Source organism: Bidens hawaiensis, unplaced genomic scaffold (genome assembly GCF_021521415.1).
Source record: "Bidens hawaiensis isolate Kalapana, Puna unplaced genomic scaffold, B.hawaiensis_p1.1 tig00025522_1, whole genome shotgun sequence".
Taxonomy (NCBI): domain Eukaryota; kingdom Viridiplantae; phylum Streptophyta; class Magnoliopsida; order Asterales; family Asteraceae; genus Bidens; species Bidens hawaiensis.
In genome coordinates, this window is record NW_027494075.1 from 224,547 (window position 1) to 244,051 (window position 19,505).

Consider the following 19,505-nt stretch of genomic DNA (forward strand, 5'->3'; position numbering starts at 1 on the left):
TACTTATATTCCTATCTATCCAGCGTTCTCAAATCATGAGCTATTTGACATAGGAGATGTGGAGTATACACCAAGAATAAGGGTGGTGAATAAAAAGAGTGAAAGTTCATCAAATACCTTACTGAAATAGAAGGCAATCAAGTTTGTGAAAGTAAAGGAACAAGAAGAATTGGAAATATGTGGACCAATTCAAATTGACTTTAGCAAGACCACCTATGCAAAGACTTCATTAGGATTTGACTACCCAAGACCAAGTGACAAGGTGAAGAACAAAAAGGAACTTGAAGAACTAGGGAGTTTTGCTAAGGTGTGGTGCAAGAAGTGTGACTCTTATGGACACCACACAGATTCTTGCTGGTTTGAAGAAGAAAAGAAGTATGAAATTCCTGATAAGTACTATGGTCAAGACATGAAGCTATACAAGGAAAAGTATGAGAGGTACTTGAAGGATGAGAAGGATCAATATAATGAAGAAACCAACAGAGTAAAGTTAGAACAGAGACTAAAAGCAGTCCTAAAATTGAGTGAATCAACTAGTGAATCTGACAAGACCATAAGAGGAAAAAGGTCCAGTTTCAAAGGAAAACGTGTAGAAAGACCTAGTTTTCTTAATGGTGATGAGAAATACCTCCTCAAGCAAGATTCTGAACCAAGAGGCTTTCAATGGAAAACAAAATAATCTGTGATCAAGAAGGAATATGTGATTGAACAAATTGAAGTTGAAAATGCTGAAGGAAATGTTGAATATGGATATGAATATGATGATTCATGTGAGATTGTGCATGAAGATCCAGTTCCACCTCTTGTTGATGTCTCAAATGATTCTGATGTACAAACTAATGATGTTTGTACTTCAGAAAGTAACTAATCACTTTATGTTTGTATGTGCAGGGACCGTCCACTAATGGAAAAGATATATGGTATATGGACAGTGGGTGATAATGGTGGAATGGGAGATAAGATTGTGGTTGTTGCACCACAAGAAGATCATGAGGTAGTTGAATCGGAAGTTGCACAGCTTGGTCATGAGGTTGATGTGAATAATGCAGAAGTGGTTATTGAACTAGTAGTTGAACCAGTGGGACATAAATTGGTGGTCTTTGTTAATCAAGAACCGGAAGTGCAGGTTGAAAGTGAAGAGGCTCATGTTGAGGGAATAAACGAAGAACATGTTGTGGAACCAAGTGAGGTAGCAACTGAGCAGATGGATGATGATACGTTTGTTGCTAATGTGGTCTCAAATGTAACTGAAAATATATTCAAGATCACACCGCCAGATTCCCCGGATCCAATTGAAGACAAAGATGACACATCTTCACCTGGGCCAGAACCAGCTAATGATTCAGTACCATCATCCCCTACCAACACTGAACCATTTGTATCCAGCCCTGAACCTGTTCAAGATACATCCATTCCAACACCTCCAAGATCACAAATTCAAGAACTTACACAAGAGAAATCCATACCAACAACACCAACTTCGCCAATAACAGAACCTGTTCAAGCTACACTCACACCTCTCACCCAAAACATTCACGACAAAATTGACAGTTACAAAGTACCATCACCTGAAACTTCTTCAAATCAACCAGAGTCTGAACCTGAATTCAAACCTGCCCAAGAAACACCCTCATCGAGCCTTACATACAATGAAGATATACTTGCAGAGAATGCTGAGCTGGAATTTGAAAATATTTTGCTCAAAGTGAAAAAAGATTTCTGGAGAGGAAGAACAAATCACTAGAAGCAGCACTGCACCAAGCTCTATTGAAAATTCAAGCCTTGGAGCAGACTGAGGTTGAGAAGACCTCAGATGCACCAAAACAGGGGGAGAATTATGTAGATGAAGATGCTCTTGAGCTAATTAACAAGAACTATGATGAAACAAGTACTGAAAGTGCAGAAGTTGGAACATCAAATGCTTTGAACTTGTTAAATGAAGAATATAATGAGCAAGATGTAGAAGATAATGTAAATAGAAGACAAGCATTCAATGAGGGGGAGTATGAAACAGAAGAAGAAACCCCTGAACAAGCTGAAAGGAGAAAACAAAAGGGAAAGGGGATTGCTCATTCTGTAGAAGACTTACACCCCAAAGCTTCTCACAAGATAACATCTAGTGATGAAATATTAGAGACAAATGAAGTTAATGATCCAGATGTAGCTGAAGTGGAGTCTGTTAAGACTGTCATGGAAATTATGAATGAGGAGATGGCTACAGTGGATACAGATGATAAAGAAGAAGAGATTCCTCAAGAAGTACTTGAAATATTGATAAATTTGAAAAGGAAGGAAGAAGAGGGAGATAGATTAAAGAAAATGGCTGATGAGATCATAGGGGCTGCCATTGAACAAATAAAGAAAAATCAATTTGAAAGCCCCCAAACTGAATCTAGTCTGGCAATACCAGAACAAGATGAAATAATATCTGGAGGACTGAGTTACAGACTACTTGCAAAGTTGGCCGTATTGAAAATATACAATAATATCCTGCAACATCCTGAGAAACACTCACCAGATGTGGTTGCTGATGTCAAGAGAGCACAAGCACTTCACAGAAAATTACAAGAAACATGCAGTGAACCACCAACTGAAAATGTCACAGAGCCCATTATTGAAGAAGTTTTTGATGACAAACAGGCTGAAAATGTCACTGTACCTGTTGTAATTATAGAAGCTACAGCTGGAGAGACTAAAAAGAGAAAGCAAACAGAAGAAACAGAGACTCCCGTTGCCAAAAGGCAGAAAACAACCATGAAAGTCTATACCAGGAGGGATAAGCCTAAGGCTGTTGATAAACCCAAAGTTGTTGATGAACCACAGGTCATTCAAACTGAAGAACCTATGATTGAGGATTTACAAGATTTAGATGAACATGCAGAAGTTGAGGGAGATGAGGAAAGATTAAAGACTGATCCAAAAATTATATTTCTGATGCTAGGGGTGTTCACGGTTCGGTTTCAAACCGTGAAACCGCCCACACCGTTTATCGGTTTGGTTTCACGGTCGGTTTTTTTACTTAAATTTTGGTCGGTTGGTTTCAATAATTTCAAACCGTAGCAAACGGTTTGGTTTACGGTTTAAACAGAAAACCAACCGTATAAAACCGAAACGGACAGTGAGAATTTATTACAATAATATTTTGAATAATTCTTATATGTATATAATTTAATGATTTAACTCTATTAGATTAAAGTAAATCAAAAGTGGCAAGCCCTTTTTCACATTCTCAAAGTCAGCCCTCGTCCCAGTTTAGAACACTAAAAACTAATTGCAGAGCTTGTTTATAAAATAAAAAATAATATGCACAGTTTGTGTTTTACTTCGTTTCTAAACAATGTTGTCACTTTTTTCCTTTTCTTTTTTCTATTCTTTTTTTCCCAATATTGTATGGGTGTATTTGACAACTTTTTAAATTCTCTAAACAACGAACAACTTTACTCGTATATGTTTCTATAAAGGTGTATAAAGGTTCAACGAGCCTAAACCGCAAAACCAAACCAGACCAAACCGTTACTAATGGTTCGGTTTATGAGTTCAACGGTTTGGTTTTGGTTTACGAAAATAAAAAACCGTTAGTAACGGTTTGGTTACGGTTTGACCTAAAAACCGTGACAACCGGACCGTGAACACCCCTATCTGATGCAATGTGGGTTGAAATTTGAAGATCATAAAAAGATGACTGAAGATGAGATTGAGCAGATGGCAGAATTTAAGGCCAAGGAGAAGATAGAAAGGCTAGAAAGCGGAGAGAAAAGAGAAAAAGAAGACAAAGCCTATCTCTTAAGCCTTGAGTATGAACAGAGGCACATAGAACAAATGTCTAGAGAAAGTATAACAGAGGCTGCAAAGGAATGGAGAAGGAGAGAAACACAAAGAGCCTTCCTACTGAGAGCTGGACATCCACCCTCTTACCTTAACCGTCAACCATTAACTAATTTTGATCGAACGTATGGACAAGCTTTGGTTGATGATACAGCTGAATACATAAAAGAAATAAGGAGAAAAGAAGCTGAAGGAAAGAAGGGATATGAAGAGATGAAAAAGAAACATAAATATATCAAGTTCCTACAACTGCATGGATATAAGTATGACTCCATCAAAGACTTAACCATTGATGAATTGAAAGGACAAGTCAAGAAAGTAAAAGAATCTCACAAGCATGAGAAATGTGCAATGGATTGTGAAAGAGAGAGGAAAGAGAAAGAGAAAGAGAAACAAGAAAAGGAGAGAGTAGAGGCAGAGATGAGAAAAGATGAAGCAGTCGAATGGTTCAATGATATTGACAGAGTGAAGACATTGAGAGATATATTATTTAAGAAAGGAATGACAGAAACTGAGTTTGACAGCCTGCCTCATGAACAATTATTGGAAATATATCATAGAGAGCAGAGGCTATACTTCGAAGTAGAGAGAAAAATGTTGGAAGAAAGAAGAAGAAGAAGAGAAGGAATGGAGGAAGGAAGACCCACTGATCAACCAAGAGAGATTGTATCTGAGCAACAAAAGGCATATATGATCAGTGTGTTGTGCAGATGAGGAGCAAGAATGGGAGATTTAATACTAAAAGAAGGAGAAGAGATCAAAAGATTATATGATGACTCTGAAAGAAGATTTGGTATGAAGACAACTACGACAAGGTCTAGTGGACTTGTTGGTAGATCTAGAGTTGAAAGGCAGCATGCTCCACAGAGAAATCTAAACCTACCAACTCATTTGTACTTTGACTTGAGATCAAGAACTCTGAGAGTCATAACTAAAGATGGTCAAGAGACTTAAATAATATTCAGAAGTGACTTCAGAAGTTTCACTAGATAACAAATTGAAAAAAATGGCTCAGCTGGATCTATATGAAAACCAATACATAAGCAAAAAGGCTGGCCAACAAAGAAATGATCTCTCTAAGTACTTGAAAGAACAGTTTGAAAAGGGATTTCCACTGCTTGACCAGAAACAAAGAGAATCCTATACAGAAGCTGAGAGGGAGATGAGGAAGAAAAGAGTTAGAGATGTAAGACTATCAGAACTCTCCCTCTGGGAATCCAAAAGGAAGAAAACACAAAAGGATCGTGGCTCAAGCTCTGTTAGAAGAACATTGAGAGAAAGCATGGCTATGAGAAGAGAGATTGAGGTGCCTAATTATGAAGTGCAACAAGATGGGAAAATTGCACATCTTACTTATAATAGGCAGATTGATTCAGTGTCACTCAGAAACTCTCAGGGAAGAACAATTGCAGTTGTTGAATATGATGAAGAGTTAGAGTTTATTCACATCTAGGATCTTCAAGACATCATCAATGTGAATGTACCTATAGATTCTGAAGATAGTGTAGAGTTGGATATGTTCGGGAAAGGGCTGCAGCTGTTCGACATGAAAGATGCTTGAAGCTGAAAGAAGACAATGAAGGAGATGGCAAGGATGGAAGCAAAAGGATGAGTATGGACTATAGGTATGGACTACGAGTAAGCTTGGACGTTCGAGCATGGTTTTACTACGAGCACGATGTTTTATGGCTATAAGACTATCTTTTGGAATTTCTTCTAAGTGTTGAAGGCTTTGAGCAAGCTACACTTCATCAAGCAAGAATGTTCTTCATCGAGTATGGATCGCCAATCAAGCAAACAACTTGATCAATCCAGCTTAAACCAAGTGTTCCGAGCACATTGGTGGGTCGAGCATGGATTCAATAAAGAAAGATCTAAAATGCTCTAAGTATAGACTTCGAGCATGGTTCAGTCCCGAGCAAGCTTCACATCCGAGTATGCTGAAGATTGTTCTCAACAAGTCACTAAGGCAGGATTGAAGGGATCTAGAAGAACATGCTTGCTAGAGGGACTTATTCGAGCACCGCTGGAGGAGAATATTTTCTATCTGAAAATATTCTAAGTAAAGTCTGCTCAAAGACTTGTATCGAGCATGCTGTGCATATCAAGTCTGCTCGACCAAGATATATCATACTCAAAGACTTGTTTACACTTGTATTTAGTTTGTCTTTCATTATGTAATCATTAGGGTATTATAGAAGGAGTCAACTTTAAGAACTTGAATAAGTTGGTTAAGGGTGACCACGTGAGGGGTTTGCCTGTAAAATCCTTTCATTGTGCTGAAAAATCTTTATCTTGCTCTAAATGCAAACAGGACAAACTTCCTCACAGACCCAAGACTGTCAATTCCATAAACTCCACTCTCCAACTGTTACATATGGACCTCTTTGGTCCAATTCAACCATTGGCAATAGGTCGAAAAGCCTATTGTCTGGTTATTACTGACGATTTCTCGCGTTTCAGTTGGATGTTTCTTTTAGGGCATAAGGATGAGACATCTCAATTTTTGCTCAGGTTCATCGTTTTGATGGAGAATCAAACTGACAAGAGGGTGAAGTGCATCAGAAGTGACAACGGGACAGAATTCTGCAACAAAGTAATCAATGAATTCTGTCACAACAAGGGAATCTTGCGTCAATTCAGTGCACCCTACACTCCTAAACAAAATGGGGTGGCTGAAAGGCGAAACCGTACACTGGTAGAAGCCGCAAGAACAATGCTGTCATTTTCAAAACTTCCTTTGATCTTCTGGGGTGAAGCTATCAATGCTGCCTGCTTTACCCAGAATCGTGTGCTGTTGAACAAAAGATTAAACAAAACTCCTTACGAAGTCTTTTACGGTACGAAGCCGAGGGTTAACTTCTTCAGAACGTTTGGATGTCCCTGCACTGTGCTACAGACAAATTCCGGTACAACTTCCAAGTTTGCAGAAAAGGCAGATGAGTGCTACTTTGTAGGCTACGCAGCCGACTAAAGTGCTTATCGGGTCTACAATAAGAAAACCCGAGTCATCTTGGAATCGTTCAATATTGACTGGCAGGAGTTAAACCTTACAGACGCACACAACGGTCCTGACTGGATGTTTGATTATGAATGTCTGTTCAAGCAGTTTCGAGGAATGTACGTAACACCAGTTGTACCACCGATTTCCTCTGTTGTTTCTGCTCCTGTTCAACTTGATAATGAGCAATCAATCTTGATGCAAGCTGTTATGAGAGGTCTGGAAGATGTTCGTATAGCTGTTTCTGCACCTGTACTGAATGCAACACCCGTGGCTAATCAACCAGCCCCGGTAAAGGAAGTACAGCCAGCTACATTTACCACCGACAAGCCTACTGTCGAAGATACGTCAGATTCAGATACTGATTCTTAAGTGTCGGCTGACAATTTGGAGAACGAACAGACCAAACAAGTCGAAATTCCTCCAGCAAAACCTAGTGTGGTAGAATTTGATCCCACACCTCCATCTGAAGAAGAAAATCAAGGTGTCGCTGAGGAGATAAACACAGAGGCTGATCAGGTTGAACAAGGGAACAATGATGCTTCTGACAACACCAACTCAACATCAGTTCCCGCCATCGTTATACCGTTTTATGAGAACTTATGGGATGGTCCCATTGATCAAAAACATTTGGTTAACGAACCTGAAGCTACTGTTGTTCAACCAAATGTTCCTGTTAATGTGACCGACGTTTTTCATCCCATAGAGAGCTTAACAGTGGAGCTGCAAGCAACACCAGTCGAGCATGTCAAGAAAATTCCTCAATTACTAATTCATCGACGACATCCAACTGAGAATATTATTGGAGATCCATCAGCTGGCATTCAAACACGCAGCACCTCCGGCAACATTAACAGATGTCTTTTTGCTTGTTTTATTTCACAGGTCGATTCCTAAGATTAAAAAGTTGCTTTGAAAGAGAAGTCCTGGGTTAAAGCAATGCAAGAAGAGCTGTTACAGTTCAAGAAGCTGAATGTTTGGAGGCAAGTAAAGAAACCAGAAAATAAAAGACCAATCGGAACGAATTGGGTGTTCCGTAATAAAAAACGACGACAAGGGGGTCATCATCAGAAATAAAGCCCAGATGATGTGCGTCGGAATTGTCTAAAAGAATGACAATTTCAAGGGACTATTTTTCAAATTTTTATGAAAACACCAAGAAGTTATGAAACAAACACTACTCGGTAATAATATCATCTCTTGTTTAACGTAGAGAAAACATATTTCAAGGGACTATTTTTCAAATTTTTATTTATTTATTTATTTATTATTATTATTATTATTTTTTTATTTTTTATTTTTTTATTTTTATTTTTTTCAAAAATTTTCATACAACTAAGTAAAATAAACCCCATCCCCACACTTAGAACGAAATCGTCCTCGATGAGTATAAGGAAAAGAAATAAAATAAAATAAAAATAAACCAGAAAATAAAAATAAAGTATACACGAGTAAAAACAAAGAACGGGTTACTCCCCTGGTTTGTGTGCAGAATCCTCAACAGCTGAGTAGTATCCAAACGACCGTATAGCATTTCATTCGTGGCCGCAACCTCGGGAGAACCTGTTCCAAAACTCCACCATAGCTACTATGCGCATAATGTAACCTGCAAATTTCAAACTCGCTCGCATGTAGCGGCGTACAATACGGAAAACAAAAACATAAACAAATAAACATATTTTTGTGTTTTTGGTTTTTATACTTTTTTTTATATATAGGATACTCCTTAAATCGACCGACTCAAATGGAGATTGAGTACGAGTGGTTTTATCTTGGGACAACCTGAAATAGAAAAAAAAAAGAAAACAGATAGCATCACACAAATACATAAATTCAAACTCTACAACTCGGGCAGGATCCCGAGTGATGCATCCACACGTCTACGTCTCGGAGAGTGGGTCAAGGTAGAATACCTTGACCGTCTGATCAATCATCGGCTCACCAATGTAGTGCATCAGTCCATCACCGTTCACCATAAACGTCTCGCCTTTGTCTTTTATCTCAATAGTGCCATCCAGGAAAACCTCAGTAATAATAAACGGACCTGAAGAACGGGGTCTCAACTTTCCCGGGAATAACCTCAACCAGGAATTATACCATACGACCATATTCCCACACTTAAACTGGTCAATACCCTCTAACTTACGATCCTGCAGTTCCTTCACCTGTTGCTTATAACAATCTGACTGCGCGTAAGTACGGTCTTGTAACTCCTCCAACTCAAGCAACTGATGAACACGATGAATTCCGGTAGATAACTCAGAATCGAAGGAAGACGACTCAATGTCAGCATCAGGGGGGTGTTCAGTCAAGGCGACCGTCTCAAACCCCAGGGTCTCCCTATCTAGGATATGTGTGTTTGAGGCGGGGCCTCCACCGGGGTTACTGGAAAACTCCCCCACACGAGTCATGATCGTATCAATGAAGCATATGGAGTCATCAGTCGATTTGGGATGCTTAGGTGACTGTCGAACGTCAAACGTGACGTTCTCATCCCCGACTCGAAGGATCAGTTTGCCATCGCGAACGTCGATCAACGCATGTGCGGTGGCAAGAAAAGGTCTGCCCAAAATGAGTGGAACATTATCATCCTCATTCATGTCAAGAATAACGAAGTCCACCGGGAAAATGAACTTACCAATGCGAATGAGCATGTTCTCAACAATCCCACGCGGATACTTCACGGAACGATCAGCAAGCTGAATACTCATCCTGGTAGGCCTCTGTTCGCCTAAACCCAGCTTGTGATACACAGAATACGACATCAGATTGATACTGGCACCAAGATCAGCCAGCGCATGAACCACTGTATCATCACTCAAGGTGCAGGGAATTGTGAAACTCCCTGGATCGGCTCTCTTCTCTGGTAACTTCCTCTGTAAGATAGCAGAACAATTAGCACTCAAAGGGGTGGAAGCGGCCTCAGCTAACTTCTCCTTGTTCGAGAGAATATCCTTAAGGAACTTCGCGTGTTTAGGCATCTGAGTGAGTGCCTCAAGGAATGGGATATTGAGGTAAAGCTGCTTCAAAAGATCAAGGAATTTGGAGTTCTGCTCCTCATCTCTATCTCTACGGACTCTCCCGGGGTATGGCAATCGGGGTTTGTAAACTCTCGGTGGCTCGCTCGGTGACTGCTGTTTCTCGGCCTGTGCTGAATTCCCTGGGCTGCTCCTCTGATGCACCTGGGCCGGCGGAGACTCCATCTGAATCTCCTCATCCACCTGCTCCTCTCTATCGACTGCAGGCACCTCGACAACTCCTCCTCTAGATCTCTGCTGAATCACGGGCTCATCACGTGCCCCTGCACCGCTCCTCGTCGTCACAGCCTTCACGAATCCTCTCGGGTTCTGCTCGGTTGTGACATTCGTCAATTTCGGGTCTTGTTTGTATTCGTTTTTGTATTTGTTTATTATGTAAACCGAAGCTTATGTTATAATCAAAATAATGGATTTATGTTACAATATTATTTCACACTTGTTGGGTCTTGAAAACATCCTATTTTTATTTATTTATTATTTATTTATTTATTTATTTATTTTTTTGTTGTTTTGTGTTTTTGTCTTGATCCATTTTGCATGAAAACTCTTGTGTCTCACACCCATATTTGACCACCAACATTACCCTATATATATACCACCTTTCCTCTTCATTTACCCTTGCTACAACTCCAAAAAAAAGAAAAAAACTCTCTCAAACATCAAAGATTCAAGGTTATCTTCTTAAGTGTTCTTGAAGGATTTTGGTCTTTCATCTTAATTAGTTTATGTAGCCTTATTAATACTTGTTTATGGTTGTGCAACATATATATATAATATACACCCCTTGTTTACCTTTGGTAGTTACTTCTCCGATTCCGGTCGGTGAGGTTTCGGACCCCATAAGGCAAGGCTTCATGGAGGACTTCGTGTCCTTGATATATATACATCTATATAACTTGTTCATACATATTAATCTTGCTTATTTTAGTTTGTTGGTCATGTTTACAAGTTCCATGGTTATGGGTTTTTAAGAGTCTATGCTTCGGTTTAACCGTAAATAGCTCTAAACCGTAAACCGAACTTTGTTACTAGTTTTGTTTGTTTAAACATACTTAGTGTTAGATCTAAGTTTCTAAAATCATTTTTACAAATTCTATGGTTATGGGTTTGTAGAATCTTACCTCGGTCTTAACCCGAAACACTATCCGAACCGAAAACCGAACTTTTGTTTAAAGACTTTATTGTTAACTTTTGGTATTTTTTTATTTGTACATTATTATACAAGTTATTTAGTGTTTGGACATGTGGAAACCATCTATGAACTTGTTGTAAGATGGAAACCGAACCAAACCGATTCTTGCTCGCTTAAGACACACAAGTGTGTTTTTTTTAGCCATCAAGACTTGTATATTTCTTTAAAAATAGTTACAAATTGATTTTTAAATATTTTCTTAAGTACTTGGAAATGGTGGATCCAACTTGATCTCATAACAAAGTTTGGACCGACAAAACCGAACACTCGCTTAACGTGCGTTGTTAGTTCTAAAACAATGGAACTACATACTTGGTTAAGTCTTATTAAATTTTATTGAGTTATCTCATAACATTCAATATTTTGGAAAGTTGACTTTGGTTTTGACCAATTATCAAGACCCGAACCGACAACCCGAACACTCGATAAAAAAAACCCGTTTTAGTATCTTTATTCCCAAGGGATTTGCATTCTTGCATTTTACCCACCTTATTACTTAACATAGGTTGAGTAAATATTAAGGTTAGATACTTTAACCCGGTTTCGAGCAAACTTACATTTTTAAAGAGTTATTATTATAAATTCTTAAATAGTTACATTTTAAACCTTAAACTTTAATTATTTACATTTCTCAACATTTATTTTGTTTAAAGACCTTCAAGACAACCTTTCTAAATTCAAGACTTCTTTTCGTTTTAGGCATTGTGCGTTAAACTCGTCGTTCCGACAAATCTCTTAATTATCATCTTTCAAGTTTACTACTTGAAGGTGAGTACTTCATACCCCATCAGCCACTCACCACTCCCTTAATTCTCTCAATTACTTGGATATTGTGAGATCTCTACACAATAAACAAGACCATAAAAAAAATCATACTTGTGAGATCTCTACGCAATCGAAGTTCTGATAACTGTTCTTGCTCGCCCTGGTGCCAATATACTCTTTCCCAGACCAAACTATCCGGTATACGAAGCTTGAGCAAGATTTAGCCCGCTTGAGGTTCGTCATTTTGATCTCCTCCCAGAGAAAGGTTGGGAAGTTGATCTTGATGGTGTCAAATCATTAGCGGACATTAACACGGTTGCTATAGTGCTAATCAACCCCGGAAATCCTTGTGGGAATGTTTACACATTTGATCATTTGAAAAAGGTACAATCATTTTTGTTGTAATTCTTGATTCTTTTCACGGTCTTGCACAAGCATATCAGACGTCAGTGACTCTTGTTTATTTTAGAGCGATAGCGATAAACACAATCTAACAGTTTTAGTTTCTAATGCTGTCTTCTTATCAAGATCTTAATTTTGTGTTTTGTTCTTGAATGATCAAAGACTGCAGAAACATCAAGAGAACTTGGGATTCTTGTAGTATCAGATGAAGTTTATGCTCATCTAGTATTGGTGATAAACCCTTTTTCCCCATGGGTGTGTTTGGAGACATAGCACCGGTTTTGAATATTGGATCATTTTCAAAATGATGGATTGTTCCCGGTTGGCGTTTTGGTTGGATCGCAATAACTGATCCAACCTACATTCTTCAAACAACCGGGGTTTGATTTCCTCTTTCATTCTCACCTACAGTTCTTGAACTTGTATAGTTGTATCATATTTAGTTTTCATACATAATTTACACTAAGCATATCATTTTCCAGGTCGCTGGATCTTTAAAGAGTTGTCTCACAATGTCGGTAGATCCTACAACTGTTATTCAGGTACGAGATCATCGTACAATCTAGAATATGATTCATATATGTGAAGAACATGTTTGAATATGTATATGTGATTTTGATCGGTTACCGAATCAGGGTGCGATACCTAGTGTCATTAAGAACACACCGAAATCTTTCTTCTTGCATATCAACAAGTTACTTAAGGAGTGGGCGGACCTGTTTTCCGAGAAAATTAAGGAAATACCGCTTGTGACATGCCTGCATAGAGCTGAGGGATCAATGTTCTTCATGGTAAATGTTATCTGTCTAGATTATACTATAGATTATTAGATTTTAAGTATGTTTACAGAAAATCAAGCTATGTTCAATGTAAATTAAAACAAAAACTTTAATAAGTTTTTCATGTGAGATTGTTATATCAAATAAATTTTTAACAAATTGTTACAATTCTTGACGTACAGGTGCAGTTAAACATACCAAAGTTTAAAGATGTTGTTGATGATACCGACTTTGTATGAAGTTGGCTAAAGAGGAATGCATGGTCCTTCTCCCTGGTAACGCGTTTGGTATGAAGAATTGGGTTCGAGTGAGTTTTGCGACCGGGCCAAAAGTGCTTGAAGAAGCAATTGCGAGGATGAAAGAGTTTTGCTTGAAACATGCAAAGTATTAGTTGCAAAATATATGTGACAATGGGAAATTGGTGCATCCGAGATAAGGGATTTAGTAGGCTCAAATAATGATCTTGCAGGGTGTTAGCAGCGGCAAATGGTTGCTGTATTGTTAAAAGCTTAATATTATGTGTTGAATTTGATTTGAAAAAGATTTAGGGTATTAACTCAAGTCTTCTTTTTGTTTGGATTTTTTACCGACTAAAACAAAACACCATTGATGGTAATATATAATTTCTTTTGTAATGCTTCATCTTAGAATTCCTAAATAACAGTAAGCTTTTTAAGGTTATGACTATCTCACGAAAGTTATAAAAGTATGAAAAATAATAATAAAAAAAGATAATATATTCGAAAAAATTATTTTTGAAGGTTTTTGATCAAAAGTTAAAGATTGTATTAAAGTTACAAACATGTCTAGGAAGATTTAGTACTCTAATTATATTATACTAGTAGAAGAGCCTGCGCATTACGGCGAGGAGGCATCAGGAATTCGACTTGTAGTGTTTCAGACTTTCGAACGTTATCCAACATTACTTGCGTGTTGCAATGGAATTTCTGTCTGCATACATACAGTGTGTGTCTAAAGTGTTGTTATCAGTCATGTTTGACATTTAAACAAACGGTTTAGCGACATAAACCAAAACAGTTAAAGATAAATGAATGTGAACAAATACAAACGAACACTAAATAAAAGTGGAAGTAAGTATCCAAATTAAAGTCTAAAATACCATCATGTTTATCAAAATGTGAAAAATAAAAGAAAAAAATTGTCCACAAATGCATAAAACAAGATGCTAAGTATGGATGAGCTCGATACCATACTCACTGTACTGATCACGAATTTTCCGATTTTCTTAAGAATTCAGAGAATGTAAGAGGTGATTTCTCCCCTTTCTTCTGATTTCTAGCCTGCAAAACCAGAAACACATTAAAAAAGTGTGCATGTAACATTGAGGAATGAATTAATGGCTAATGATGAAGTAGGAAATTTAAATGACGAAACTGCGTTTTTGACCCTAATCAATTGATGTGCTAAAAGTAGTCTAATAAAAACACGCTAATCTAGACACTAAGTAATAAATTCTAGACTCTTAATTAAACTAAGACTACTAACCGGCAAGTGAACCGGTCGACTCTAGTACAGCTAAGTAAGTCCGGATATCGAACCCACGAGACTCTTTTAATTACGTAAACTAGCTAAATTAGACTTAACTACAAACACGACCATTTATTTATTATTTGTTTAAGGGGGGGGGGGGGGGTTACTAATAAACTAATTTTAAATTAATTAAGAAAACTAAAGACGACTAAACTTAGAACTTGGACTTAATTCAGATGATGATGAGATAACTACCTAGGCTAGAATCCCCTAAATTTCAGTTGTTAATTAATCGGGAAAATATTTAGTTATGGACTGGAATTGTAAAATAGACACCTAAGAGAAAGCCCGAACATGACCCCTGACCCTTCTCAAGAGACACCTATGGATTTCTAATAAGTTTTAACGCACACCAGTATTAAAAATCAAGTTTCCTTACGGTTACCTCATTATTTATGACTTAGTTCCTTACAGCGCGGAAATCAAAGATAGTTTAAAATATTCACTCGACTAGATAAACAAGGCTGAAAAATCAAACCTAGACGGACTCCTTAAGAAGAACTAAATCTGGCAATCTTAAACAGCCAAGACTTATCATATAATCTATCACCTCTCAACTATTTAGATTAGCAGCACACTTACGTCTATTTGATTTATTAATATTGTTCCTATGGCTTTATTGCAAATCAGCCATAAACTAGTCAAAAACACACAGTAGATGACCTAACAGAATCCTATTATATGACAGACAATCACTAAGGAAACTGTGAAACAATAACATTCACCAAACAATCCTAAGCACACATATGCATCGAATAAATAACAAGAAACCTCTTACTTAATCATAAACCATAACAAAAGCAAAGTCCAAACTAAAATCCAATATCAACAAAAGTTCATCATAAACCTAGGTGGTTTAAGGGTTTATCCAACAAACATACTCAAGAACAAAACAAATAAATAAGGTTCAAGTAATAAATTCATGACGAAAATAATAAATTCAAACCGAACAATAAGGATGTTTGGATGAGTAGGTGTTGAACCCAAACCCTCACTGCTCGAACCAACGACTTTCTATCTCTTTGCTTCTTTCTTTGCTTTTCTCTGATCGAAGTCTCTCCTCTTGTTCCTAGCCGGCTCTCCTAATTATCTGTCCTCTTCTTATACATACATATATATATATATGTGTGTGTGTGTGTGTGTATGTGTATATTTATATATATATATGTATGTATATATATATAAACGAAAATCCTAAAATCCTACGTGTCGCGATGTGGTCGCTCCCCCATTTTATGGAAGCCACCAGATTGCTTAATTTTTAAATGGAGGTCTCTCATTGATTTAACCCAAATTTATGGGTATGGGTCTTACCAAAACCAGATAGCTCTTAAACAGGTTATAACATCTCATTAAATTAAAAATTAATCTTATCAATTATTTGATATGAAAATCCTATAAAATAGGGATATACTAAAATTTAATATACAATTTAAAAAGAAAAAGATATTATTTATAATTAATAAACAATTTTATACTAAAATTAATAATAATACTATCCATATTAATATTTCACGGCTGGCTTTGTATGGCTTCCTCAGACTCCTTAAGCCGATTAATTTTCTTTGTTTTATTTATTATTATTTTTTTATACTTTAGTTTAATGTAATATATATATCAAATAAATAGGTGTTTGACTATCATACGAGGGGTAATTAAACATTCTCTACATGTAGGTTGCTATTGAAAACTTATTCTAAGATAACAACTCTGATTGTCTTGATAACAAATTTCAAAAACTATGAAACGGTGTCCTCTTTGTACATATAACTGTTTATGAAACATGCATGAATGATTTTTGTTAAATACATAGTTAATGATTTGCCTGAAACGTTTGGATACTAGATTTTATCCCTTATTAACTTTTATAAGTTAAAAAGGTGTTGGGTAATGTGACTTTTTTACGTTTTTAAAGAAGTAAAAATGATGTTTTGATAAGTTTGGAGGGAGTAACTTATCAAAAACAACTTATACAAGTCAAAATGAGGTGCAAATAAGGAATCCCAAACATGGCCTAAGTATATTATTAACTTTCTTAAAATAAAGAAATTAAAATCTAAAAAATAAATGTTAAAAAACAAAAAATGTAAAACAACCCACATAATACGGGGGAAACATGCATGAATGATTTTTGTTAAATACATAGTTAACGATTTGCCTGAAATGTTTGAATACTAGATTTTATCCTTTATTAACTTTTATAAGTTAAAAAGGTGTTGGATAATGTGACTTTTTTAAGTTTTTAAAGAAAAAAAAAGATGTTTTGATAAGTTTGGAGGGAGTAACTTATCAAAAACAACTTATACAAGTCAAAAGGAGGTGCAAACAAGGAATTCCAAACATGGCCTAAGTATATTATTAACTTTCTTAAAATAAAGAAATTAAAATCTAAAAAATAAATGTTAAAAAGCAAAAAATATAAAACAACCCCAGTAATACGGGGGATAAAACCTAATATATATATATATATATATATATATATATATATATATATATATATATATATATATATATATGGGAGATTTCAAGTGAGAACCCCTTTGAGTTTTAAGACTCGAAAGAACTCAGTGTACTGATTTTTTTTTTGAATTTTTTTACACATGCGTAATATATATAGGTTACATAGCCATAAAAAAATTACAGAATTTTTTACACACTGAGTCGACTTTTTACACATGTGTAACCGACGTAAAAGTTAGTTTAATCAGTTACATCTTTATTCTCTCTCTTACTTTGACTTTTTTGCCAGATTAAATCTCAATCACATATTCCAATCCATTTAATTAAATGTGTTCTTAAGTTCTTAAAACTTAATATGGTTTTCAAAAAATTCCTCCCCTATATATATATATATGGTGCCAAGACCAATTAGCCGACAGTTGCGTGCCCCCACCAACCCTACTGCACATTTACTTTTAAAGCTTAAATTTCACGTCATGGGCTTTTTTTTTAATCCATAGAATTCCTTGTGGGCCATGACCAAACTCAGTATCTTCGTTATTTAAATGCACCACCTTGTAATTCCTTTTTTTTTCACTGATTGGCCAAAGCCCATGTAATCATTTCTTTTATTTTCTTTCTTGTGAGGAAATTAGATGAAGACCTACCATGACTTTGTTCAAAGATCGTCACTATGTATAAAACCAATGATTTCCTCATAAACCGTAATTAGACTTTATAACAAGATATTATTAAATTATATAGTTTATGTTAACTAGATGGATTAATAATAACAATCATAAAAGGTATATATAATGTCTTGTAATATATAAAATAAGTTCAACCATTTACTCGTTGGTCTCAAGCTTAGTTAAAGTACTCAATTCAGCTCACTGTTTTTTAAAACATTAAAAACTTTAAATATGAACCAATTAAAAATAATAGTCAATAAAACACCGGCTCAGAAGTATTTAAAAGTATAAGAAATATTTATATAATAAGATGTATATTTTAGATCACATCATCAATATAATCAGGAAAGTCGGATGTTAGAAACAATATGAATGCAGGCTATAAACCGATCAAATTTGTAACTTACCAATTTATTTACTTTGATGTCGAACCAAAGTATACATTTCTTGCAGGCCCTGAAGCGTTTATTTGTAGCATGAAATGCACAAGCTGTAAAATCCTGCTAACTTACTTTTCCTTTTTTTTTTTGGAACTTACAAAATTTTGGAGCGTGTCTTTATTTTGTTCACATTAATAAATGGTGTATATTTGGAATGCAAGTTTGAAATGTAACCTGGTACAGAAATCTCATTGTCAACTCCAACTTCTAAGTGACTCAAATTCTTATTGAGATATGCCATCTGCATACTTATCGTCCACGCTACAATTTAACATAATCGAGTAAATATGTTATATGTTGCTGACATAATCAAGTGGAAAATTATATGCATTTTCTAACATTCTACTAATTTGTAAAGACATTCATGGCGCATCCAATTGTTAACCATTTAGCCAGTTACAAACAACAATTACCAACATCACACCGATTATGTTATGTTCTGAATTTGGCAAACTCACAACTTTATCAAGCACTTTACATCCAGTCGAACTTTATATAAAAAATATCATCAACAAACAAATCATAATGCTAATTATATCACAATATATTCAAACTTTATATTATATAGAAAGTATTATCAACCAACAAAACACCATTTAGTCATAAGGCTAATTGTTTGACCAACCAATGGGTCAAACTATAACCTGCTATATATAAACTTCTAAGCAAAATATTAGTGCATTAATATCGCAATTTAGGTTAGTTTTATTTATTTATATATCAACATTCACGTTTACTTTTAATTCACTTTCGCATGTTTATGTTCGTTTGTCATGAACCATTCGTTTGATACTATCAGCAAATGAACATAAACAAACACAAACAAGAAAACCCGTTCGTATAATTGTGTTCGATCGTTTGTTCAGTTAGATTTAAACAAACAAACACGAACATGCCACATTTGTGTTCATTTACATGCCTAAATTTAAGTTTAGGCTTCTGATTCTGATTCGATTTCTTACCTCACTGTTGATGGCTTCTGCTATGTAGGTGAACTCATGATGCATAAGTTCGGTTGCCATCATCGAGTACGCCATCTATGTTGTAAGCTAGATGTTAGAGATCATTGAGCCATTGTTCCACATATTGATTAGTTATCTATTTCCTATATGCATAAGAACAAAACCATATTGTTTTGCTCAACTTAGTTTTCAAAACATTAAACACTTCAGATTTTCAATTTGAAAGTGATAATCTAATGTGGTACCAACTGATGCAACACTTTGATTTTGTCTAATAAAAATTTCAAAATTACCATTTATGTCCGAAAACAATATGACTCGTTTTCAACCAAAAAAGCCCGTAATCAATTTCTAATCCGAACGAAAGCGTGACCCATTATATTAATGAGCCTAATCATCCTTTGAAATAGCACGAACAA

The 19,505-nt window shown here is 35.9% G+C and overlaps 1 pseudogene; it reads left to right on the forward strand.

Annotated features, from left to right (window-relative positions):
• Nucleotides 1-6,943: 6,943 nt before the first annotated feature.
• On the forward strand, nt 6,944-13,449 carry LOC143571695 (putative aminotransferase TAT2; annotated as a pseudogene).
• The last annotated feature ends 6,056 nt before the right edge of the window (nt 13,450-19,505 follow it).